We start from the raw sequence: 25,821 nt of genomic DNA, 5'->3' as shown, positions 1-25,821 counted from the left end.
AAAGTAATATTTCTAATTGCTGTAATGATTCACAATCTTCTATCTGAAATATATCTACAAAAAATCATCTAGTCACTCAATCTGTTGTTTTACTGATGAGAAAACTGAGGCACACTGTTGCTATCCAGTTAGTGAGTTTCTTGAGAGTTATAAATTACAGGTCTCTTGAGGGTCAATACTAGAATCTTTCTATTAGGTCAACACAACCTCTTGCATAATAACATTTGGTCATCAACTCCAATTTTCTATGAGAAATCGATGATGTAAGCAGATGTTTCTGGAGCAGGATCTTGGGGCCACCATGCTGCTCAAATCCAGGGAGCACCATTTCTTCTCGTCTCTCCAAAAACAACCAAACCAGAGATCTAATACATGAGAATTCCAACGTAGCCAAGGCATCCCTCAAACCACATTATGGTTTAACATCTGGGGCAAAACAATGGCGTAAAGAGGAAGAAACTTCACAATACAAAATTGGACTCACTGAATTCTTCACCCACAGTTGATAGCTTCCCTTGTTCATTTTCCACAGACCTTAGAACAGAACTCTGAAATTTTATCCATCACAAAGGCTTTTCATCTTTTGTTGACCATTAGTGTAATGGTGCTTAATGGTGCCTGTGACATTTTCAGTCTTCACAAAATATACACTCAGTGAATATTTATTCAACAAATGCCTATTCGGAAATGATGGTTGAGCCTATTTGACTGATGGAGGTTTCAATACAGCAGGTAGTTTCACCTTGACTCCCCAAACATGTTTTTTCTCTCACAGCCATCAACATGAGTGCCTTAAAGCTGCCCAAATATTAAGGAGAACTCATGAAGATATGCCAGGAGGGGCATCTTCTCTGCCTTCTAGAAAAACACATTGCGATATTTTCTTCCTTGATTATTCATTACAGTGCTCTTTTCTATAGTATAATGAGATCTCTGGTCTTTGTGTTTAAGAGATAATGTAAGTGTGGTGGGAACAATGAGATGCAGTTACGAGAAGAGGAAAACTGATAGCAGTTTGAACTCTGGGGAGAGAAACAGGAACTATCTCAGGGGAAATTTTATCTTTCCTTTAGAAAGATGCTTCCATGTTTCTGTTGGTGGTGAAAGAGACTAGCAGGGATGGAGATATTGCATAAAGTAGAGACTCAATTCCTCTCCATGATAAGATAATAGTGAAATCCAGATGGGCTCCTGGTACTTTGAGAGAAATAATTGGGACAAAGGCTTACAGCAGAAATGATAGTTTCCCAGCCTGAGTAACATGGCAAAAGCCCGTCTCTATGAAAAAATACAAAAATTAGCCAGGTGTGGTGGTGCCTACCTGTAGTCCTAGCTACTCCGGAGGCTGAGGTGGGAGGAATGCTTGAGCCCAGGAGGTCAAGGTTGCAGTGAACCATGATTGTGCCACTGCACTCCAGCCTAGGCGACAGAGCAAGACCCTGTCTCAAAAAAAAAAAAAAAAAAAAAAAAAAGGAAAGAAAAGAAAAAGAGAAAGAGAAAGAAAGAAGAAATGATAGTTCCCAACGCATAGCCAACATAGCAGTTGACAGAGATATGAAAAGTGGCAGCCTGAAAGAGATTCTCTCTGTCAGAGAAGGGCAAGGATTTTAAGACCAGTGATATCCACTCTCCACTGTTGGTTGTTTCTTATCCTGAGGTATAATTCATCTCCATTATCCCTACCCTTAATAAAACCTGAAGCACACAGAGTATTGTGATAGTTGTGCTTCAGGGCCTGATGGAGAGGGAATGAAAGAACGTGGAAACACAGAGCTGCCCAGAAGCAAGCAGAGGGCATGAAGGGGAGGCCAGAACATCGTCTCAGAAGGCAATGTGAGTGCATCACCCTGGTAATCACTCTCCAGAATTCACAGGAGGTGTGGGACATTTCACCATTACCCAGGAGAGCTCAAGTATAAATAAGGGTTACTCGAGCTGCCTGGAGACCTTGAGGACTTTCTATCTAGATAACACAAAGTATCAGTTAAGATGGCTGTATTAGTTCATTCTCACACTGCTATAAAGACATACCTGAGACTGGGTAATTTATGGAGAAAACAGGTTTAACTGACTCACAGTTCCACAGGCTGTACAGGAGGCATGGCTGGGGAGGCCTCAGGAAACTTACAATCAGGGCAGAAGGCAAAGGGGAAGTAGGCATGGCAAGAGCAAGAGAGAGAGAGAAAGTGAAGGGGGAGGTGCTGCACAACTTTCTTTTCTTTCTTTCTTTCTTTTTTTTTTTTTTTTTTTTGAAATGGAGTCATGCACTGTCACCTGAGCTGGAGTTTAATGGCATGATCTCGGCTCACTGCAACCTCTACCTCCCTGGTTCAAGTGATTCTCCTGCCTCAGTCTCCCAAGTAGCTGGGATTACAGGTGCCCGCCACCACACCCAGCTAATTTATTGTACTTTTAGTAGAGACAGAGTTTCATTATGTTGGCCAGGCTGGTCTCAAATTCCTGACCTCGTGATCTGCCCGCTGCGGCCTCCCAAAGTGCTGGGATTACAGGCATGAGCCACCACGCCCAGCCACAACTTTCAAACCACCAGATCTCATGATAACTCTACCTTGAGAACAGAAAGGGGGAACTCCACCCCCATGATTCAATCACCTCCCACCAAGCCCCTCCATCAACACTGATAATTCTGATTCAACACGAGATTCGGGGTGGGGACACAGAGATAAATTGTATCAACGACTATTGCAATTTAAGGCAGAATTCTGGGTAATTATTTACTTGTCTCACTCCACAGCAGTGAAAAAAAATCCTTCCACTGAGAAATAGAGAAACAGGCAGAGACTCGCAGAGAGAGACAGCTAGGGAGAGAGAATATTCCCTCTTGGGGAGCTTGGGTGTCTCTCTTGCCATAGGAGAAACAGGGATTCCTTTCTGCCCATGGCCCTCACTTTCTACTTAATAACCAGAAAACTTCTCATCTTTCTCTCCTATAAGAGAATGATAATACCTAAGTGCAAGATTGTTGAAAGAATTAGAGCTAAAATACTTTTCATAATGTTTGGTACAAATAGATACTCAATGAGTGCTATCTAATGTATTTTCTAGTACCATTTCTAAATAAAATAATAAAAAAAATAGCAGTCTGGCCTTCTGAGCATGAAGAGAGCTGAAGGAATAAGAAAAAAATATTTCTTTGCTTGTTTCTGGAACCTCTTTTTGTCCTTTGGAACAATTAAGGAAAATAACAAAGAAAGGGACGGGGTGGAGGGGAGGCACTCTAGAGTATTAGGTATAGTGAGTTTAGATTCTAGTTTCCAGGAGTTGCTGTGAAATACTTCTGTCCTGGGTTCACACCATCAGTCTCATATTCACTAGGCCAGATCATCTCAGTTTACATAGGCATTATTCTTTTGTATTTCTGCTCTACTTCTCTCCTTGTTGGGGTTGTAATGCTGGCCAACATTTTCAATTAGCTTGAACAGCTATTAAAACTCATCCATTAAAATTCACTTCCCCACAGAGCTAAAGAGTAATTTTCTGCATAAGCCTCTTAGGGTTGTTACAAGGATCAAATTAAAGAAAGTGTGAAGAAGCCTTGTGCAGGCTGTTCTGCTGAGAGGGCAGAGAAGTAGAACATGACCTTTAGAATCAGAACTCCTTTATTCAAAGCCTTCTGATTGCTTCCTTTGTAGTCTATTCCTTGATTTTCTTGCTTAAAAAAATAATGATAACTACCATTTATTGGATGGCTTCCATCCCATTGATTAAATTCTGATCACACTATATGGGTCAGATATATCATTTGGCACTCACACTCTTCCTAAGAAGCATGGTTCTAATACTTTTTTAGGTTTACAAATGAAGAACTGATGGTCAGAGAGGTTAGATAACACTTAAAATCACATAGCTATTGATACAGCCATGAGTCCAACTTTGATTTAGTTGGACTTCAAAAAGTCGTGCTGCTTAGTCCGCTGTTGTAAAGACCAAGTGAAATAATGTATGTGAAAGGCCATTTTAACCCGCAAAACTTTATGGCCTTGCTAGCAATTATTATTCTAGTTGAAAAAGCTTATCCTCAAGTGAAACAAGGTATTCAGAATCAGCCCTGCATAGGCAGAAAGAAGAAAGAAAATTCAAACTAAAAGGTCTTGTGCCTTAAGTTAGTTTATATAAAAAACAGAAGAACTCTGTCTTGCTGTAAGCAGGTACACTTTTTAAAAGTCATAGATTCATTATTATCCCATTGAATGAATATTCACTGTGCCGCACACTGTATGAGATAGTGTAGGAAATGGGATCTAGTTAGGAGAAAGGACAAGCAAATATGAAAAACACAGGGATCTGCAAAACAAAGCAAATTTTCATAACAGAATGCTAAGGCACACACAGTGAGGCCAACTTTGGAGGATTAATAACGATGTCTTATGGAAAATTCTGGAAGGTTTTGAACAAGGAAGGTTCAGTGTGGGAAATTGTGGACATGGCATTGGGCACACAAAATGGCCCATGTCCCAACACCGGGAAGATGAAGGGATGGAAGAAGGGAGCTGATATATAAGAGCAGCTAGGATGAGTTAAACATTGTAATGTTTGCTTTATTTGTGTTGTTTCATATATATTTCATGACCACCCAGGAGGCAAATGTGTTCATTAATTCATCCATTTTCCTAACAATTATTTATTAATGTCTATTATATGCCAGGATTTGTGTGAAGTATCAAAATATATAAGATGGATAAGAAACAACTTCAAGAAACAGCAAATCTAAACACATAAGATTTATTTTGATATCTCCATTTTGATTTTCTCCATTTCCAACGAGGAAATTGAGGCTCAGGGAAGTTATATAATTTGCCCAAGTTCACCCAATACTGTAAATTATTGCCCGAACTAGGATTAGAACTGATGCTCACATCTTCATTTTCATGAACTTAATGTGAGCAAGAACTTATGCCATGGTAAAAGGTGAGGTGCCTGCAACTTGCTTAATGGGGCGAAGTGTGAGGATTCAGCAACACTTGGTGGTGGTAAAACAAGTATTCCTTCCTTATTCTCAATAATTGTGCTCTGAAAGGTTACATAATGAAGAAGATATTTTTAAAAGTCTACTTGGTAACCTCAAGTACAACCTGGAAATATTGCCTTGATATCATGGATCAAGTGAGTTAATATCACCAGACATCTGCTGTTTAAAATAAGGAAAGCATTCGGTTTCTGTTTCTGAGAGAGGATCTAGAATGATATGGCTTTAGATTGACTAGACTTAGAGTAGTTTCCTGAATGGAATGAAAAACTTGTGATCATGGGCTCTGTGGTGAAACGAGTTCCACTGAATGCAAGTGACAGAAACTCATTTCAACATACATTAAGCAAAAAATGAAAGATTATTTGCACACATACTGAGACATTAGAGTGAATCCAGGGACTCAACTGATGTTCTCAGGACTATTTTTCTTCTCTTCTCTAGTTGGCTTTAATTTCTCAATCTAATTTTTACACAGCAGGATTTCTCTAGAATGGGGAAAATGGCTGCCAGCTTTCCCAGGTTTTCATCATCACAGCTCTATATCCACATATCAAATCTACTGATTGGCTATGCTAGGATCGTATGCTTTCCCTTGGATCAATCACTATTATCCAAGCAATGTAGCACCATAGTTGATCAGGCCTGGACATCATGCCCACTACTGTGACCATTGGTGATTGAGAGCCTCACCAAAATTTCATGGAGATCTTGTCCCAAAGAAAGAAATGATGGGAAGGAAAATGAACAAAACAAAACAAAAAAATCTATAATAAAATCTCTCTTCAAATACTATGGCCTTTGAGGCCGGGCACTGTGGCTCACACCTGTAATCCCAGTGCTTTGGGAGGTCGAGGCGGGCAGACCATGAAGTCAGGAGATCTGGACCGTCCTGGCCAACACGGCCCCCTCTCTACTAAAATTACAAAAATTAACTGGACATGGTGGCACGTGCCTGTACTCCCAGTTACTCGGGAAGCTGAGGCAGGAGAATCACTTGAACCTGGGAGGCAGAGGTTGCAGTGAGCTGAGATCAGCCACTGCACTCCAGCCTGGAGGCAGAGTGAGACTCCATCTCAAAAAAACAAACAGGCTGGGCACGGGGGCTCACGCCTGTAATCCCAGCACTTTGGGAGGCCGAGACGGGCGGATCATGAGGTCAGGAGATGGAGACCATCCCGGCTAACACGGTGAAACCCCCTATCTACTAAAAAAATACAAAAAACTAGGCGGGTGAGGCGGCGGGCGCCTGTAGTCCCAGCTACTCGGGAGGCTGAAGCAGGAGAATGGCGTGAACCCGGGAGGTGGAGCTTGCAGTGAGCCGGGATCCGGCCACTGAACTCCAGCCTGGGCGACAGAGCGAGACTCCGTCTTAAAAACAAACAAACAAACAAAAAACGATGGCCTTTGAAAGTTTGATTTAGCTAAAAGTGAGAGAAAGACTTCGGTGACTTGAGATTTGCTGATTTTTAAAAATTTTGTAATGTTTATGAACTGTAGGAGGGAAACTGCTATACAACTCAGGGGCACCATTCACATGATCTGCAATGAGTTATATGTTGACTAACACGTGATTTGTGTCCCCTGAAGTTACGCAGTGTGATGGACCTGAACTAGAACAAAGTGATTAGAAATGGGTCCAATTGAGGTTTGAATCTTTGTTTAGCTGTTTGCATATACACATAAACTAAACATGCTATTTGTAGCTTTAGTGCATTTGATTGGTTGTTGACAACAGTGTTTACATCCTGAGAGAGCAGAAGAGCAAATTGTTGCATAAATTGCTGTCAAGTCTGACTTATTCTAGCAGCCGAGTTATTTATTGACTATAAAAAAAATCTTGCTATTTCCATCTGGCTATGTCTGCTTGATGAAACATATTTCCAAATAAAATGTAAGCAGAGGAAAATCCCTTTTGTTCCACCTAAAAAACATCATTGGCTTCTAGAACATAAATACTACGCTCACGTGTAAACCTGCTCCAAGGGATACATCTGAAGATGGTTATTTAATAGCTTTAGCTTTAGAAGAACGATTAGGGTGGCCAATAGTTTTCAATATTTCAAGCACAACTCTTTTAAATAGGTATCAATCTCAAAGCAATGTAGAAACTACCCATTTTCTTGAACTTTTGTCTCAATCAATGCTGTTTAAAGTATTTTAAAAAATAAATTTCATAGAATATGAATTAAGTATTAAGTCAAATGATTTGCAGGGCATGAAGGACTTTTATGCATTTAATAATTTGCTAAGATGAGACTATGATTTACTTGGTAAAAAAAAATTATAGCCCACGAATCATTGGGTTACCATTCGCAAGTTATTATTGACTGTGTTAGGATAGTATTTCACAGAAGAAAAATATCATGACTTTCACAGTAAAGTAAGCATTACAGTAAGAATGACAATTTGTTCATGAAAACTAGTAGCAGAATTGAAAAGGGCCTCTGGGGCAATTGAGTTTCTCCCCAAATTTGTTGACTGAACAGCTGCCATTATTCTTCAGGGCTTTCTCAACAGGTGGCTGTCAGATCTAGGTCTGCATGCTATTTCTGACAGCATTTCTTCAACATCAGCCAGCATCAGGCCCCATTATCTTTAAATCTTTATAAACTTTCTTTCCTTCAGCTTCAAAATTTCTTGCATTAGTTCATAGTCTTTCTTGCTTTTACAGGAAAATTCCAGATATCTCTTTTTCCATATCAAATTGGATCTGTTGATAACATATAGCATGTACATATTTAGAATGTCATCTTCCCCTTGCAGACTTTCAGTAAATATTTTATTGTCAAGGTTTGCCCACAGTTACACCTATCCAAATCTGATTAATCGACTTGCTGAATGGTACGCACTATGAAAACTTGGTCCTGAATGTTGAGTCTTTAAAAAAAAATTGTCTAGTTATTTGCCCATTGATTCACCCCTGCATTCTCTCACGCACACTCAGAAACTGGCACACAAACTGCATACACAGTTTCTAGAGGCTTGGAGGAAGCATCAGTTAGAGCCTGCTCCCCAGAACTGCCTTATGTTGTGATGGAGACACACATCAAGTTTAGAATCAAGAATGTTAGAGCTGAAAGTAGCCAATGGAAAGCTAAGGTCCAGACCTGTTACTGTGATGTGCCCGAGCCATGGTCACGTTGAGTGAAATCACGTTGAGTGCACCTCACCTTCTAGGTTAGTGCTTTGTCTTTCTGCTCCCCTTGTTTTCCTATGTGAATTTGATCTTGAAACTTAGCTATGTGTGAAGCAAGCCTAAATCAACCCTCCTCTGTAAAATAGACAAGGTGAATTCAAGATTACTGTGGCTCAGCTCTTAAATTCTGTCATTTAATGATCAACATTTCTGTGAAGTAAATAATTACTCCTTAATTCATATTCTTCTTCTTTTTTTTTTTTTTTTTTTTGAGATGGAATCTTGCTCTGTTGCCAGGCTGGAGTAAAGTGATGCGATCTCAGCTCACTGTAACCTCCACTTCCTGGGTTCAAGCTATTCTCCCGCTTCAGCCTCCCAAGTAGCTGGGCACTACAGGCATGCTCCACCACACCTGGCTAATTTTTGTATTTTTACTAGAAAGGGGTTTTCACTATGTTGGTCAGGATGGTCTCGATCTCCTGACCTCGTGATCCACCCGCCTCGGCCTCCCAAAGTGCTGGGATTACAGATGTGAGCCATGTATTCTTTTTTAAAAAATAGAATTGTAGTTTAGAACATCTTTCAATGTACTTAAGTTTTGCAAAGATAGTACGGAGTTCTCATACACCCCACACCCAATTTATTCTATTACTAACATCTTTTCCTGTGGTATATTTGTCACAATTAAGAAGTCAATGTTGATATATTATTATTAATCTTATTTTGTAACATTATAGTTTGGATTTACATTAAGGGAGATGTGCTATCATTTTTGAAGGGAATGTATAGTCTTATCTGATATGTTAAATGAAAAGTATCAGCAAGTCATTATTATTTAACATTATTCTTCATATTTCTGACCTTGTGTCCTTTTTTCCAATGTACAAAGCTTTCATCTATTTGTTAATCAAATACTTATGTTGTGTTTACTGTGCATCAGACACTGTTGTAGGTCCTCTATAAACAGTAAGCATTTAATCCTCATAACATACCTACGTATTATTATCATCCTCAGTTTGCAGATGGGAAACTGATGCTCAGAGAAGTAACTTGCTCAAGGTCACACGGTGCAATCTAGCTCCAGAGTCATGTTCTTCATCTCACATGTGCTCCTATGCTTCTTCTCTAGGGGACAGAACCCAGCCTTACCTTGTTTATTTCTATAACCCTTTGCCAACTCCTGCACCATAACTTGCAAGTGGTATGGTAGATGTATTACTCCACTCAAGCTGCTGAAACAGAAAGCCACATGCTGGGTAGCTTACACAATAGAAATGTACTTTCTCACAGTCTTAGAAGCTGGAAGTCCAAAATCAAGGTGCCAGCAGGGCTTGTTTCTGGGAAGACCATTTTTCCTGGCTTGGAGATGGCTACCTCCTCTCCATGTCCTCACAGGGCCTTTCCTCTGTGCATGATGACTCCTGATATCTCTTCCTGTTCCTGTAAAAATGCCAGTCCAAGGCTGGGCGCAGTGACTGACACCTGTAATCCCAGCACTTTGGGAGGCCGAGGTGGGCAGATCACAAGGTCAGGAGTTTGAGACCAGCCTGGCCAACATAGTGAAACCCCATCTCTACTAAAAATACAAAAATTAGCTGGGCATAGTGGCACATGCCTGTAGTCCCAGCTACTTGGGAGGCTGAGGCAGGAGAATTGCTTGAACCCAGGAGGCAGAGGTTGTGGTGAGCCGAGGTCACGCCACTGCACTCCAGCCTGGTCAACAGAGCAAGACTCTGTCTCAAAAAAAAAAAAGAAAAGAAAAGAAAAGAAAAGAAAAAGAGAAGACAGTCCTTTTAAAATAGGACCCTATACTTGAGCTCTCATTCAACCTTAATTACCTTTTTAAAGGCCCTATCTCCAAACAGTCACACTGAGGGTTAGGATTTAGGGCTTTAACATGGATTTTGGAGGTGGGAGATGGGGGTTGGAACATAATTCAGTCCATAAAAATAGGCAATCACAAATGTCTGCTAAATTGAATTTACATTTTGAAGCAATGCACCCAATATCCAGTAAAGCAGGCAGTTTTTGTTGTTGTTGTTTTAGTTTCTTTTGAGACAGCGTCCCACTCTGTCACCCAGAGTGAGGCACATATCACTATGCCCAGCTAATTGTTGTTTCTTTTTTGTAGAAACAAGGTCTCCTTATGTTGCCCAGGCTAGTCTTGAATTCCTAGGCTTAAACCGTCCTCCCACTTCAGCCTTCCAAACTGCTGTGATTACAGGCATGAGCCACTGTGCCCAGCTAGTTGTTTTTGTTTTTAATCACCTCAGATCCGTATTTGCAATAATATTACAGTTATATCCCAAGTCTTTTATTCTGCACACCATCATCTTCATAGTTTATCTCTTATTCTTCCCAAGTCGTTTCCAATAAACAAGACATTTGCTATTGAAATTATTGTTACAACCATGTGCATTTGTAATATTTTTCCCCATAAGCTTTTGTAAACACATCATAGTGAGATCAAGGCAGTTAATTTATCATTATAAAAAAAAAAATCGCTGGGTGCAGTGACTCATGCCTGTACTCCCGGCACTTTGGGAAGCCAAGGCAAGTGGATCACCTGAGGTTGGGAGTTCAAGATCAGCCTGACCAATATGGTGAAACCCACTCTCTACTAAAAATACAAAAATTAGCTGGGCTGTGGTGGTGCATGCCTGTTATCCCAGCTACTTAGGAGGCTGAGGTGGGAGAATCACTTGGACCTGGGAGGTGAAGGTTGCAGTGAGCACCACTGCACTCCAGCCTAGGGAACAAGAGCTAAACTCTGTCTCAAAAAACAACAACAACAACAACAAAAATCATTATACTGTCATTTAAAGCAATTCACTTTTGTATTTTAGATGCTAACTGATGATTTATTTACTTATTATCTTTAGGAGCCATCTTTACATTTCAAAGGTAATGAATTGCAAACAACTCAGACAATACAGAAAAATGTAAAATAAAATATGTCATCCTTCCTCATTGTCTCCCTCCCACCCTTACCAAATTTTCTCCCCTATTTTAACCACTATTAACAATTAGGTGGCATTCTTCCAGATTTTTCTATGCATGCTACATAGATAGATAGATAGATAGATAGATAGATAGATAGATAGATACATACATACATACATACATACATATAGTTTTATTTTTAATCTTTTTTAAATGGTCATAATACACTTGTTGCTCTATCATTTATTAATCAATGATACGTCAAAGCAATGGTCCCTGTCATCACGTAAAGATCTGTAGAGCAGGTTATCTGAACCAGCCCTAAGCACATGTCTGTGGATTCTATTGACCACACATTTCTTTTCCAAACCAGAATGTCAGGATCTGTAAGGTAGGTAAAAAAACTCTTAGAGATTAAGGTCCCTACAGACTTAAAATCAAATTTGTTGCTTTATCCTGCTCCCCAACACCTCTTCCAAATTTTTCATGTATTTAATTATTTGTGGCTTATGTATATATGTGTGTATTTAAGTTTCACTTGCTTCACAAATGATTTTTATGAAGCTTGTTCTCACTTATCATGGAGAGCAGACTAATTCCAGCTTCCAGAGCAATTTCACCTTCCGCACTGTGTACTGCCACAGAAGGAGGTGCAATACGGAGCAATAGGAACCAAAAAGCATTTAATTATCACAACAATATACCTCTTAATTTGACTGCTGCACAGCTGTCAAAGAAATTGCCTAGAAAAATAGGAAACAAATTTAGCGTAGATAGAAAGCTGAAAGGCATGAACAGATCAGGGCATCTCTTTTCTGCTTAACAGCAAGACAATGAGTCATTAGCGGCAATAACCAGCCAGTTCTCTCTCTCTTTTTCCCTGCCTGATGCTCACAAACCCCCTTTCTTGTGGAAATGCAGATGTAAGGCAAATTCACGGAAGAGGAACTGATGAATAGAAATGAAAGTGGCAGCCTCCAAAAAGCAGAATACTGCCATCAACTTTGGAGTAGATGGTTATGGATTAGCAAATTGTATAGCTTATGATATTCTATGAATCTACTCCAAGGTGGTGATATCAAGCCATCCACACTCTTTTGAATGATTCTTCCGCTCTGCCAGGGGTGTATTGTGCTCTTAGACCTTGTGTTTTTTTCTACTGCAGTTCCTCTTCCCCTGTAAGTTTCCACAAAGTTCAACATTCTGTTAGAGTCTGTGTGCTTCAACTCCGCTCCATCTGATGGAGGTATCTCTGTTTTCCAGATTCATAGCATAAGTTACCTATACCAATCACTTGCCAAGTATGTAAGCATTTTTTGACATATATAGTTGTCTTGTAATGGGATTTAAATTTTACCAGTTTTACTTAATTCCCTAACTATGAAATGAACTTTCTTAAGGCTTTGCACTGTGTGTTTTAGAAACTTCTGACAGTTTCCAGCGGGCTTCCTCGAGGACCAGCTCAAAAAGTATATTTTCTGTGAAGACTTGCTCAAGCAGTATGGTGAGATTCATGGCTTCCCATTTCACCAGTGTGAGCTTGAACAGTCCTTCTGAAGTAGGACATGAGAAATAATTGTATTTTTCTTAAATGCTTAAAGATGTCAAAGTTTAAAGTTGGCAAAGTAGAATGATTCTTGGCTGCCATTTAAGGCTAACACCTAGTGAAAGCATGTAGTAAATGAGAAATTCTGATTTAATGGGCAGCTAGTCAATGAAACACACAGACTTGCAGACTCGGAAGCGGGAGATAAAGATAGAACCAATGTGTTCCATTAGTACACAGGTGGCATCCACTAAAAGAAGATCCTGCTGTTTATCTTAGGACCATGTTTCCATGAACAGCAGTCCACTTACAATTAGATACCATAATAGAGTTGGGCCGTATCTCAGCTAATGCGGTATAATTTTCTCCAGTTTTGATCCCTTCCTATTTCTTCATGGTACATAAATATATGAGCTTAGAAGTGTCCCCCCACACACATACTTGCATACTTACACGAATACACATATATATTCTAAATGGTCATCCTGTAACTTAATCAAATTGAGTCATTTTCTCCCGTTGTTTGACAATTTACCTTGTCTGATTACATAATTTCAATGATTTTCTTTTATCTCTGAAAATATGAACAATTTTATAGCTTTTTAATATGCAGCTCTCATGTAGAGTAATTCTGTATATATCATAGGCACACTAAGATAAAAGAAAGCATCCTAAATAATTTACCCTCTAAATTATGGTTTTGTTTTGTTTTGTTTTGTTTTGAGATGGAGTCTAGCTCTATTGCTCAATCTGGAGTGCAGTGGTGCAATCTCAGCTCACTGCAACCTCTGCCTCCTAGATTCAAGCGATTCTCCTGCCTCAGCCTCCCATGTAGCTGGGACTACAGGCACATGCCACCATGCCCGGCTAATTTTTGTATTTGTAGTAGAGACAGGGTTTCTCCATGTTGGCCAGGCTGGTCTTGAACTCCTGACCTCAGGTGATACGCCTGCCTCGGCCTCCCAAAGCGCTAGGATTACAGGTGTGAGCCACGGCGCCCAGCATTACATCATGTTTTTTAAAACTTCTTGTTTAAAACAAATCACAAAGAAAATCAAGTGTCCCTCCTCTGAGAGCATACTGCTGAATTACACTTACTGAATTATAGTTCACAGGATTTAGTAGACCCTCAGTATTCAAGAACATTAACATTTGTGGTTCTAAATACTTACAACAAGCTTTGGGAGGCTGAGGCAGGTGGGTCACCTGGGGTAAGGAGTTCAAGACCAGCCTGGTCAACCTGGTGAAATCCCGTCTCTACCAAAAATACAAAAATTAGCTGCACATGGTGGCTTACACCTATAATCCCAGCTTCTCGGGAGCCTGAGGCAGGAGGATCACTTGAACCTGGGAGGCAGAGGTTGCAGTGAGCCCAGATGGCACCATTGCACTCTAGCCTGGGTGACAGAGTGAGAATCCATCTCAAACAAACAAACAAACAAACAAAAACTTACAAGCAACCCTGAACCCTGAAAGTCTGTGACCTGTAACTATTTATCATTTTATCTGACACACAATTTTGACTTTTGAGAGTGATGAGCCTGGCATCCAGAATCAAATTATTTAGGTAATCAGTGAGATTAACCAACACTCAACACTGTTGTTTCCACATGACCTCATGGTTTTCTACTTACTACAATTGCCCTGTGTGATTATTCCTTTCAAGTAGGTGTCTTTGTTCATTCTGGCTGCTATAAAAAAAAAAATGCCATAGACTCATAGCGTATAAACAACAGAAATTTATTTCTTACAGTTCTAGAGGCTAAGAAGTCTAACATCAAGGTGGTGGCAGACTCAGTGTCTGGTGAGGGCCCTCTTCCTGGTTCATAGATGGGCCATGTTTTTGCTGTGTTCTCACATAGTGGAAGGGGCAAGGGCTCTCTCTGGTGTCTCGTTTGTAAGGGCACTAATCCCATTCATGAGGGCTCCACTTTTCATGTAATCACTTCCCAAAGACCTCATCTCCTAATACCATCCCACCGGGGATTAGGCTTTAACATGTGAATTTAGGGGAACACAAACATTCAATCTAGAGCAGTGGAGTAATGATACTTCCAAAGTCTAGGACATCTTAAATTCCAAGGCTCTCTTATTTCTCTTGTTACTGGAAGGTAAGTTCCTTTAATGTAAACGTATTAGGCTTTAGCACTACGGTAACCCCTGGTGCTTAGGACACTGCCTGGAATATACGTGTTGGAAAACTAACCTCAGCCTCCAAAAGACACACAGTGGTGCTCACATGCACATTTGTGCACACACACACTCCCACATAATCCGTATATAATAGAACCATGATTTCAAAATAAGCTGCTCTTTTGGAATCTATGTGCCTCTGCTTTATTCCATTAGGATGGACTATTGAGAATTGATTTAACATTGCCAGGTATGATTATTTGCATTGCTCAGCATGTTGTTATAAGGCAGTGGTTCTCAAACATGGCTGTATGTTGGCGCTACCTAGGAAGTTTTATAAAAATCAAGTGTTTAGGCTGTACCCCAGATCAAATAGTCAACTTCTCTGGGGACATGACCCAGACATTAGTATTTTTAATGCTTTCCAGGTGATTCCAATATGCTGCCAACATTGATCACTGCTATAGTAGAGATTCTTTCATAACAAGTGGAAAGAAACGTAAAGGCAACATCTGGAGTGCTGGAAAGAATGCTGAAGAGAAGCTGAATCTAAGCTCCAACTCTACTGACAAGCTGCACGACATTAGGCAGTGATCCAGCTGCCTGCTCCAGTGTAAAAACTACCCCCAAAATCAGTCAAGTAAAACAACAACCATCTCATTATGCTCAGAAATCCCATGGCTGGGAATTCAAATAGTTCACTGTAGGCATGGCTTGTCTCTGCTCCAGAATATCTAAGGTCTTGGTTGGGAAAACATAAATAGCTGGGACTGGAATCATCTAGAGGCTTCTTCACTTACTTGCTGGCTACCTGGGCTGGGACTCAACTGGGGCTTTATACTGGTTCCTCAATGGCTTGGGCTTCCTTATGGCATGGCAGCCTCAGGATAACTGGACTTTGTACATGGCAGCTCAGGGTTTCAAAAATGAGTACTATTTCTTTCTTTCCTTCCTTCCTTCCTTCCTTCTTTCCTTCCTTCCTTCCTCCCTCCCTCCCTCTCTTTCTTTGCTTCTTTCTCTCTTTTTCCCTTCTCTCTCTCTTTCATTTTTTATTTTTTTGACAAGGTCTTGCTCTGTCACCCAAGCACAGTCATGGCTCACTGCAACCTCAACCTCCCAGGCTCAAGTGATCCTCTCCTCTCAGCCTCCTGAGAAGCTGGGACCACAGGCGCACACCACCACACCGAGGTAATTTTTTTGTTAGTCTTATTTTTTGTTGAGATGAGGTCTCATTACATTGCCCAGGCTGGTCTCAAACTCCTGCACTCAAACAATCCTCCTGCCTCGGCCTCCCAAAGTGCTGGGATTACAGGCAAAAGCCAATATGCCCAGGCCAAAAGTGAGTATTTCAATCAAGGTAGAAGCTGAATGGCCTCCTACAACTCAGCCTTGGAAGTCATATAGCATCACTTCCAGGATAACCTATTGATGAAAGTAATAAAATGCCTGCCCAGATGCAAATAAAGGGGACATAGAACTCACTCCTGGATGGCAAGAGTGTCAAAGAATTTTTGGCCATGTTTTAATATTTCCACAGATAGTTTACACTCTGCCTCAGTTTATCTCTGGTATTCGTTATCTATTGCTGCAAAACAAATTGCCACAAATTTACACATTTGTTAGATGTTTATGAAACAATACACACTTATTATCGTGTAGTTTCTTTGGGTCATGAATCTAGGCAGGACTTAGATGGCTTCTGTACTTCAGGGTCTCCCACAAGCTGTAATCAAGTATTTGGCTGGGCTGTAGTCATCTCAAGGTTTCACTGGAGAAGGATCCACTTCTACGCTCACATGGTTTTTGGTAGCATTCAGTTCCCGGTCATGAGGACCTCCCCAACACGGTAGCTTGCTTCCTGCAAGAATGCAAGCTGAGAAGCAATGAAGAGAATCTGCTTCTAAGACAGAAAGCACAGTCTTTTCTAATCTAATCATCAAAGGGACATGCAATCACCTTTGCTATATTCTTTTCATTAGGTATAAGTCCCTAGGTCCAGCCCACACTCAAGGGGACATAATTACACAAGGACATAAATGCCAAAAAGTGGGCATCCCTGGGGGGACAATCTGAGAAGCTAACATGCCAAACCCCTCTATAAAATGCAATATTAACCCTGGGCCTGCCCAACTCACGGGGTTTTTCTGGGAATCCAGTAAGCTGGTATGTTTGACAGTGCTTTTCAGCACGTGTGTCACTATAGAAAAGTGAGTACTTTTCAACAGAGAATAGATTGTGACTGTCTCACATCAGCCTTTCATCAGACGGGGAGGGAGTCTCTCAGTGTGAACTGGCACAGTCAAAGAGTGGGAAGGGGATTTAAGCTCTGTTTTAATCAGTGATTTCTGTGTGATTTTCTTTTTACTTATAGCTACCTAACATTGTTCTATTAAAGAATATGACCTCTTATCCCCAGGAGAAATGGAATTTATTTTTTATTAAAAGTATTTACTAATGCTAAGATCCATCATATCTTGTACATTTCCAAAGCAAACTTAGCAAAAGGTCAATGTAAATGTTCCTATGAATCAAATTCTAACATGTTCACATCCTATAAAGGCCAATCTGGAGATAAAATGCCGAGAAATTCTTGTTTTAAAAAGTGGGCCTTTCTAGTTCTTAAGCTAGAGAGAATTTCTGAGGTCCAGAAAATATTGACTAGTATGTTTATGTGTGGATACCTATTTTTAAAAGGTAAATAAATGCTTCATTTTTTTTTTACTCAATAGCTCTATTTGCACATATCAAATGCCATTAATAAATGTTATGCAGTGTGTAAACTGAAGCCTAAAAGTCAATCTTTAAATTTTTTTTTTTTTTTTTTTTGAGATGGAGTCTTATTCTGTTGCCCAGGGTGGAATGCAGCGGCACGATCTCGGCTCACTACAACCTCCGCCTCTCAGATTCAACAGATTCTTCTGCCTCAGCCTCCCAAATAGCTGGCATTACAGGCATGCGCCACCATGCCCCACTAATTTTTGTATTTTTAGTAGAGATGGGGTTTCACCATATTGACCAGGCTGGTCTTGAACTCCTCACCTCAGGTGATCCACCCACCTCGGCCTCCAAAAGGGCTGGGATTACAAGCGTGAGCCACCATGCCTGGCCTAAAAAAATTTTTAAGTGAAAATCAGAGATGATAAGGTATAAAAACAAAGTTCTGCATTAAGATATACCACATGATTCTAGTATTTTACAAAAAGTAGATTTAACTTCTATCTATACATAGGCAAGATAGACACCAAAATGCTAAAAGTGATTATCTCTAAATACTATAATAAGGTGTTGGAATATTTTTATTTTATTCTCTTTGTCTTTTTGTGACTTTTCTACAAGAAACACTTTTATTTTTATAGACACAGAAAAACTGTAAAAAATTAAATGGGAAAGAATCTATATGTTTCCAATTCTAAAGTAATCGTGTCTGGTCAGAGCAGTATGGTTACAGAATGATGCAGTTTCCCCCATGGTGATGGAAAGAGGAGTAGGCTTTAGGCCCAGGGCACTCCTGCCCTCCAGAAGGCCTGGGGGACCCTGGCTGTAGCCTTGGGATGCTTCTCAGCATGGGTTAGAGCCCTGTGCAGGCAAACCAGAGCTAATAAGACTGAAAAATACCACCCCCGTCCCTTTTTTGATTCTGATTTGGAAGTAGACTTCTGAAAGCACTACCACGGAAAGAACTACCTCTTGAGCCACTTCTGGTTAATACTTAAAACTCTGAGTTGCATTCATTTCAAACATCTCTGAAGTTGAAAACGGGTAAGATAGGTTTACTCTGGGTGGCTGCTGTTCCTTCTCTAGTATCTATAGGTATAAGGTGATTTGTTTCACATCTACTCCCAAATCAGGCCACAGCAAAGCCTAGCCCCCTCTTAAGGTTACTCCTTGCTACTGTATGGTAACTGCCTTGTTAATTTTGTTTCCCCAAAGGACAGCTCTAGATTTGAGAGGTGAGAGAGCAGAATGTGTCTGCTTCATAGAACAGGATCAACTGTCTCTCAACACCAATGAGCCGTTCTCCGCCACAGATATCTCTCCCAGGCCATGACTCTCCACCAGGTTAGTCATTCTCCTCTTTCTTCCCAGCTGCCCTAGCACAACCCCCAAACGTCTATTTATTGTTTCATATAAAGCAGTGTCACCCCCAACTACCTCACTGCCCTAGCAGCACCCCTGAGTCCAAATTGGTTTTCAGGCCCACATTTGCACATTCGAAAGCATTGTAACATACCAAGAGTCACTTGCTCTCTGTCCCCATCCTTAGCCGTACAAAGAACCCGGAATAGCTTTGAAATTAGTGGGGCATCCTTTTACTTAATTCACTTTGGGTTTTTGCTGGCTTGTTTGTTTTAATTTTCTTTGAGATTTTTTTCACCCCAATAATGTATATACCTGGATCAAATTTGCACACAGACCTCCCATCCCATCCTGACAAAGAATAGATCCCAGTGGTGAGGGTTTCTCATCACTGTATAAGCTTTGCTTTCTTTCCATTGCATGAGCTCTTTCTGATGTGACTAGTAAGTCAAAAACCTTTAAATAATAATAACTACAACAAATATTTTTTGAGCATTTACAATGTGCTAGGAATTGTGCTAATCCTGAAAATGACCCTAGAGGTTAGACATTACTACTTTGGGTTTCCAGATGAGGAAAACGAGAACAGAGAAGTCAATGGACTTTCTAAACCACAGAGATTCAGTAAGAAAACTTGAATCCTGGATTGTCTAACTTCAAAGCCATCACTCTTCTATGACATCAAATTTAATCAGAAAGTAATTATGGGATTGAGGGTCCAAATTGAATTCCTTTCTTCCTTCCAACCACATCTTACTGAGAGGATGTGAACCTTCTCCCTAAACCTCTCTACAGCTAATTAAACCTGTAGAACTCCACTCTTGGTGCATAAAAGATTATCCTATGGTTTCAGTCACCAGCATGAACCCTGTACCACATCAATTAATTACCATGAGATCCTGCTCAGCATAGCTGTGTGGAATCCTGGGTTAAACTCTAGAGCTAGTTTCAAGATGATTCCTTCAGGGATAATACCTTAGGATACTCAGTTAAGCGACTTGCACCTTGAGTTCCTCATCTGTAAAGCCAGGTTTCCGGATAATGTCTAAGAACTCTAGTTGGTCTTGATTTTGTGCATTTCATTTGCATAATAAGTAGTTATTCATTCTGTTTCCCAAGGTCATTGTTGTGAGAGAATTCTATGTACCCCTGGGGGTACTTCGCAAAAAAGACTTCACAAGAAAGAAATACTTTCAATTTAAAACCCAACAGGATGATATTGAGCGGTCCCCTTCCAATGGGACGGACAATAAAGAAAACAAGGAGCTCAGGCACTGTTCACAACAGTTAAAATACTAAATGTGTTAGATTAAACTATATTATATTGCTGATAGTCATTTTTTATTTACAAAAATAGCAATTTCATACAGCTCAACCTAATAGTGAGATAATCATATCAACAATGATAATCATAATAGCTTATGTTTGCTAAGGGCTTACCATGTTCTAGACTGTGCTGGGAGGGTGAATTCCAGCAAGCCTGAAATCGCCGTGACTTGTATTACTGAAATAGGAAATACACTTGCACAATGCTAATGCCTGCCCCAGGCATGAGTTGTTTTTTTGTTTTTTGTAACTATGGGCCTGAGGAATTTGGGGGCTGGCTTGTCAGCATTGTTTATTGCTAATAATGAGATAGATTATTTGCATCTAATCTTGGTGAGATACCCACCCCATCCTGCTCACCACCACTGTAATACACTGATTTGCATTTCTCTGATGACCAGTGATGATGAGCATTTTTTCATATGTCTGCTGGCTGCATAAATGTCTTCTTTTGAGAAGCATCTGTTCATATCCTTTGCCCACTTTTTGATGGGATTGTTTGAAATTTTTCTTGGAAATTTGTTTAAGTTCTTTATAGATTCTGGATACTAGCCCTTTGTCAGTCCATTTTCACACTGCTATAAAGACATACCCAGGACTGAGTAATTTATTTAATTAATTATTTATTTATTTTTATTATACTTTAAGTTCTAGGGCACATATGCACAATGTGCAAGTTTGTTGCATATGTATACATGTGTCATGTTGGTTTGCTGCACCCATTAATTCATCATTTACATTAGGTATTTCTCCTAACATTATCCCTCCCCCAGCCTCCCACCCCACGACAGGCCAGAGTATGTGATGTTCTCCGCCCTGTGTCCAAGTGTTTTCATTGTTCAACTCCCACCTATGAGTGAGAACATGAGGTGTTTGGTTTTCTGTCCTTGCGATAGTTTGCAGAGAATGATTGTTTTCAGCTTCATCCATGTCCCCACAAAGGACATGAGCTCATCCTTTTTATGGCTGCATAGTATTCCATGGTATATGTGTGCCACATTTTCTTAATCCTGTCTATCATTGATAGACATTTGGGTTGGTTCCGAGTCTTTGCTATTGTGAATAGTGCCACAGTAAACATACATGTGCATGTGTCCTTATAGTAGCATGATTTATAATCCTTTGGGTACATACCCAGTAATGGGATCACTGGGTCAAATGGTATTTCTAGTTCTAGATCCTTGAGGAATCACCACACTGTCTTCCACAATGGTTGAACTAGTTTACAGTCCCACCAAGAGTGTAAAAGCGTTCCTATTTCTCCACATCCTCTCCAGCACCTGTTGTTTCCTGACTTTTTAATGATCGCCATTCTAACTGGTGTGAGATGGTATCTCGTTGTGGTTTTGATTTGCATTTCTCTGATGACCAGTGATGATGAGCATTTTTTCATGCATCTGTTGGCTGCATAGATGTCTTCTTTTGAGAAGTGTCTGTTCATATCTTTTGCCCACTTTTTGATGGGGTCTTTTGATTTTTTCTGGTAAATTTGTTTAAGTTCTTTGTAGATTCTGGATATTAGCCCCTTGTCAGATGGGTAGATTGTAAAAATTTTCTCCCATTCTGTAGGCTGCCTGTTCACTCTGATGGCAGCTTCTTTTGCTGTGCAGTAGCTCTTTAGTTTAATTAGATCCCATTTGTCTATTTTGGCTTTTGTTGCCATTGCTTTTGCTGTTTTAGTCCTGAAGTCCTTGTCCATGCCTATGTCCTGAATGGTATTGCCTGGGTTTTCTTCTAGGGTTTTTATGGTTTTAGGTCTAACATTTAAGTCTTTAATCCATCTTGAATTAATTTTTGTATAAAGTGTAAGGAAGGGATCCAGTTTCAGCTTTCTACATATGGCTAGCCAGTTTTCCCAGCACCATTTATTAAATAGGGAATCCTTTGCCCATTTCTTGCTTTTGTCAGGTTTGTCAAAGATCAGATGGTTGTAGATGTGTGGTGTTATTTCTGAGGCCTCTGTTCTGTTCCATTGGTCTATATCTCTGTTTTGGTACCAGTACCATGCTGTTTTGGTTACTGTAGCCTTGTAGTATAGTTTGAAGTCAGGTAGTGTGATGTCTCCAGCTTTGTTCTTTTTGCTTAGGATTGTCTTGGCAATGCAGGCTCTTTTTTGATTCCATATGAAATTTAAAGTAGTTTTTTCCAATTCTGTGAAGAGAGTCATTGGTAGCTTGATGGGGATGGCATTGAATCTATAAATTACCTTGAGCAGTATGGCCATTTTCATGATATTGATTCTTCCTATCCATGAGCATGGAATGTTCTTCCATTTGTTTGTGTCTTCTTTCATTTCATAGAGCAGTGGTTTGTAGTTCACCTTGAAGAGGTCCTTCGCATCCCTTGTAAGTTGAATTCCTAGGTATTTTATTCTCTTTGTAGCAATTGTGAATGGGAGTTCACTCATGATTTGGCTCTCTGTTTGTCTGTTATTGGTGTATAGGAATGCCTGTGATTTTTGCACATTGATTTTATCCTGAGACTTTGCTGAAGTTGCTTATCAGCTTAAGGAGATTTTGGGCTGAAACAATGGGGTTTTCTAAGTATACAATCATGTCATCTGCAAACAAGTACAATTTGACTTCTTTTTTTCCTAATTTAATACCCTTTATTTCTTTCTCTTGCCTGATTGCCCTGGTCAGAACTTCCAACACTATGCTGAATAGGAGTGGAGAGAGAGGGCATCCCTGTCTTGTGCCAGTTTTCAAACGGAATGCTTCCAGTTTTTGCCCATTCAGTGTGATAATGGCTGTGGATTTGTCATCAATAGCTCTTATTATTTTGAGATATATTCCATCAATACCTAGTTTATTGGGAGTTTTTAGCATGAAGGGCTGTTGAATTTTGTCAAAGGCTTTTTTTGTGTCTATTGAGACAATCATGTGGTTTTTGTCTTTGGTTCTGTTTATGTGACAGATTATGTTTATTGATTTGCATATGTTGAACCAGCCTTGCATCCCAGGGATGAAGCTGACTTGATCTTGGTGGATAAACTTTTTGATGTGCTGCTGGATTCGTTTGCCAGTATTTTATTGAGGATTTTTGCATCGATGTTCATCAGGGATGTTGGCCTAAAATTCTCTTTTTGTGTGTGTGTCTCTGCCAGGCTTTGGTATCAGGATGATGTTGGCCTCATAAAATGAGTTAGGGAGGATTCCCTCTTTTTCTATTGATTAGAATAGTTCCAGAAGGAGTGGAACCAGCTCCTCTTTGTACCTCCGGTAGAGTTTGGCTGTGAATTCATCTGGTTCTGGACTTTTTTTGGTTGGTGGGCTATTAATTATTGCCTCAATTTCAGAGCCTGTTATTGGTCTACTCAGAGATTCAACTTCTTCCTTTTTTAGTCTTGGGAGGGTGTATGTGTCCAGATATTTATCCATTTCTTCTAGACTTTCTAGGTTATTTGCATAGAGGTGTTTATAGTATTCTCTGATGGTAGTTTGTATTTCTGTGGGATCAGTGGTGATATCCCCTTTATCATATATTATTGCGTCAGTTTGATTCTTCTGTCTTTTCTTCTTTATTAGTCTTGCTAGCTATCTATCAATTTTGTTGATCTTTTCAAAAAACCAGCTCCTGGATTCACTGATTTCTTTGAAGGGTTTTTTGTGTCTCTATCTCCTTCAGTTCTGCTTTGATATTAGTTATTTCTTGCCTTCTGCTGGCTTTTGAATGTGTTTTCTCTTGCTTCTCTAGTTCTTTTAATTGTGATGTTAGGGTGTCGATTTTAGATCTTTCTTGCTTTCTCTTGTGGGCATTTAGTGCTATAAATTTCCCTCTACACACTTCTTTAAATGTGTCCCAGAGATTCTGATATGTTGTGTCTTGGTTCTCATTGGTTTCAAAAAACATCTTTATTTCTGCCTTCATTTTGTTATTTACCCAGTAGTCATTCAGGAGCAGGTTGTTCAGTTTCCATTTATTTGTGCAGTTTTGAGTGAGTTTCTTAATCCTGAGTTCTAATTTGATTGTACTGTGGTCTGAGAGACAGTTTGTTGTGATTTCTGTTCTTTTACATTTGCTGAGGAGTGCTTTACTTCCAACTATGTGGTCAATTTTGGAATAAGTGTGATGTGGTGCTGAGAAGAATGTATATTCTGTTGATTTGGGGTGGAGAGTTCTGTAGATGTCTATTAGGTCTGCTTGATGCAGAGCTGAGTTCAAGTCCTGGAAATCCTTGTTAACCCTTTGTCCTGTTGATTTGTCTAATATTGACAGTGGGGTCTTAAAGTCTGCCATTATTATTGTGTTGGGGTCTAGGTCTCTTTGTAGGTCTCTAAGGACTTGCTTTATGAATCTGGGTGCTCCTGTACTGGGTGCATATATATTTAGGATAGTTAGCTCTTCTCGTTGAATTGATCCCTTTACCATTATGTAATGGCCTTCTTCGTCTCTTTTGATCTTTGTTGGTTTAAAGTCTGTTTTATCAGAGACCAGGACTGCAACCCCTGCTTTTTTTTGTTTCCATTTGCTTGGTAGATCTTCCTCCATCCCTTTATTTGGGCCTATGTGTGTCTCTGCATGTGAGATGAGTCTCCTGAATACAGCACACTGATGGGTCTTGACTCTTTATCCAACTTACCATCTGTGTCATTTAATTGGGGCATTTAGCCCATTTACATTAAAGGTTAATATTGTTATGTGTGAATTTGATCCTGTCATTATGATATTAGCTGGTTATTTTGCCCATTAATTGATGCAGTTTCTTCATAGTGTCAAAAGTCTTTACAATTTGGCATGTTTTTGCAGTGGCTGGTACCGGTTGTTCCTTTCCATGTTTAGTGCTTCCTTCAGGAGCTCTTGTAAGGCAGGCCTCGTGGTGACAAAATCTCTCAGCATTTGCTTGTCTGTAAGGGATTTTATTTCTCCTTGACTTATGAAGGTTAGTTTGGCTGGATATGAGATTCTGGGTTGAAAATTCTTTTCTTTAAGAAAGTTGAATATTGGCCCCCACTCTCTTGTGGCTTGTAGGGTTTCTGCTGAGAGATCTGCTGTTAGTCTGATGGGCTTCCCTTTGTGGGTAACCTGACCTTTCTCTCTGGCTGCTCTTAACAGTTTTTCCTTCTTTTCAACCTTGGTGCATTTGACAATTATGTGTCTTGGGGTTGCTCTTCTCGAGGAGTATCTTTGTGGTGTTCTCTGTATTTCCTGAATTTGAATGTTGGCCTGCATTGCTATGCTGGGGAAGTTCTCCTGGATAATATCCTGAAGAGTGTTTTCCAGCTTGGTTCCGTTCTCCCCATCACTTTCAGGTACACCAATCAGATGTAGATTTGGTCTTTCATATAGTCCCAAATTTCTTGGAGGCTTCGTTCATTTCTTTTTACTCTTTTTTCTCTCAACTTCTCACTTCATTTCATTAATTTGATCTTCAATCATTGATACCCTTTCTTCCACTTGATTGAATTGGCTACTGAAGCTTGTGCATGTGTCACGTAGTTCTCGTGCCGTGGTTTTCTGCTCCATCAGGTCATTTAAGGTCTTCTCTATACTGTTTATTCTAGTTAGCCATTCATCTATCCTTTTTTCAAGGTTTTTAGCTTCCTTGCAATGGGTTTGAACATCCTCCTTTAGCTCAGAGAAGTTTGTTATTACTGATCTTCTGAAGCCTACTTCTGTCAACTTGTCAAACTCATTCTCCGTCCAGTTTTGTTCCATTGCTGGCGAGGA

This window comes from Macaca fascicularis, chromosome 15 (assembly GCF_037993035.2).
Source record: "Macaca fascicularis isolate 582-1 chromosome 15, T2T-MFA8v1.1".
Taxonomy (NCBI): Eukaryota; Metazoa; Chordata; class Mammalia; order Primates; family Cercopithecidae; genus Macaca; species Macaca fascicularis.
The sequence above is the reverse complement of the archived record's forward strand: the minus strand, read 5'-3'. Positions refer to the sequence as shown.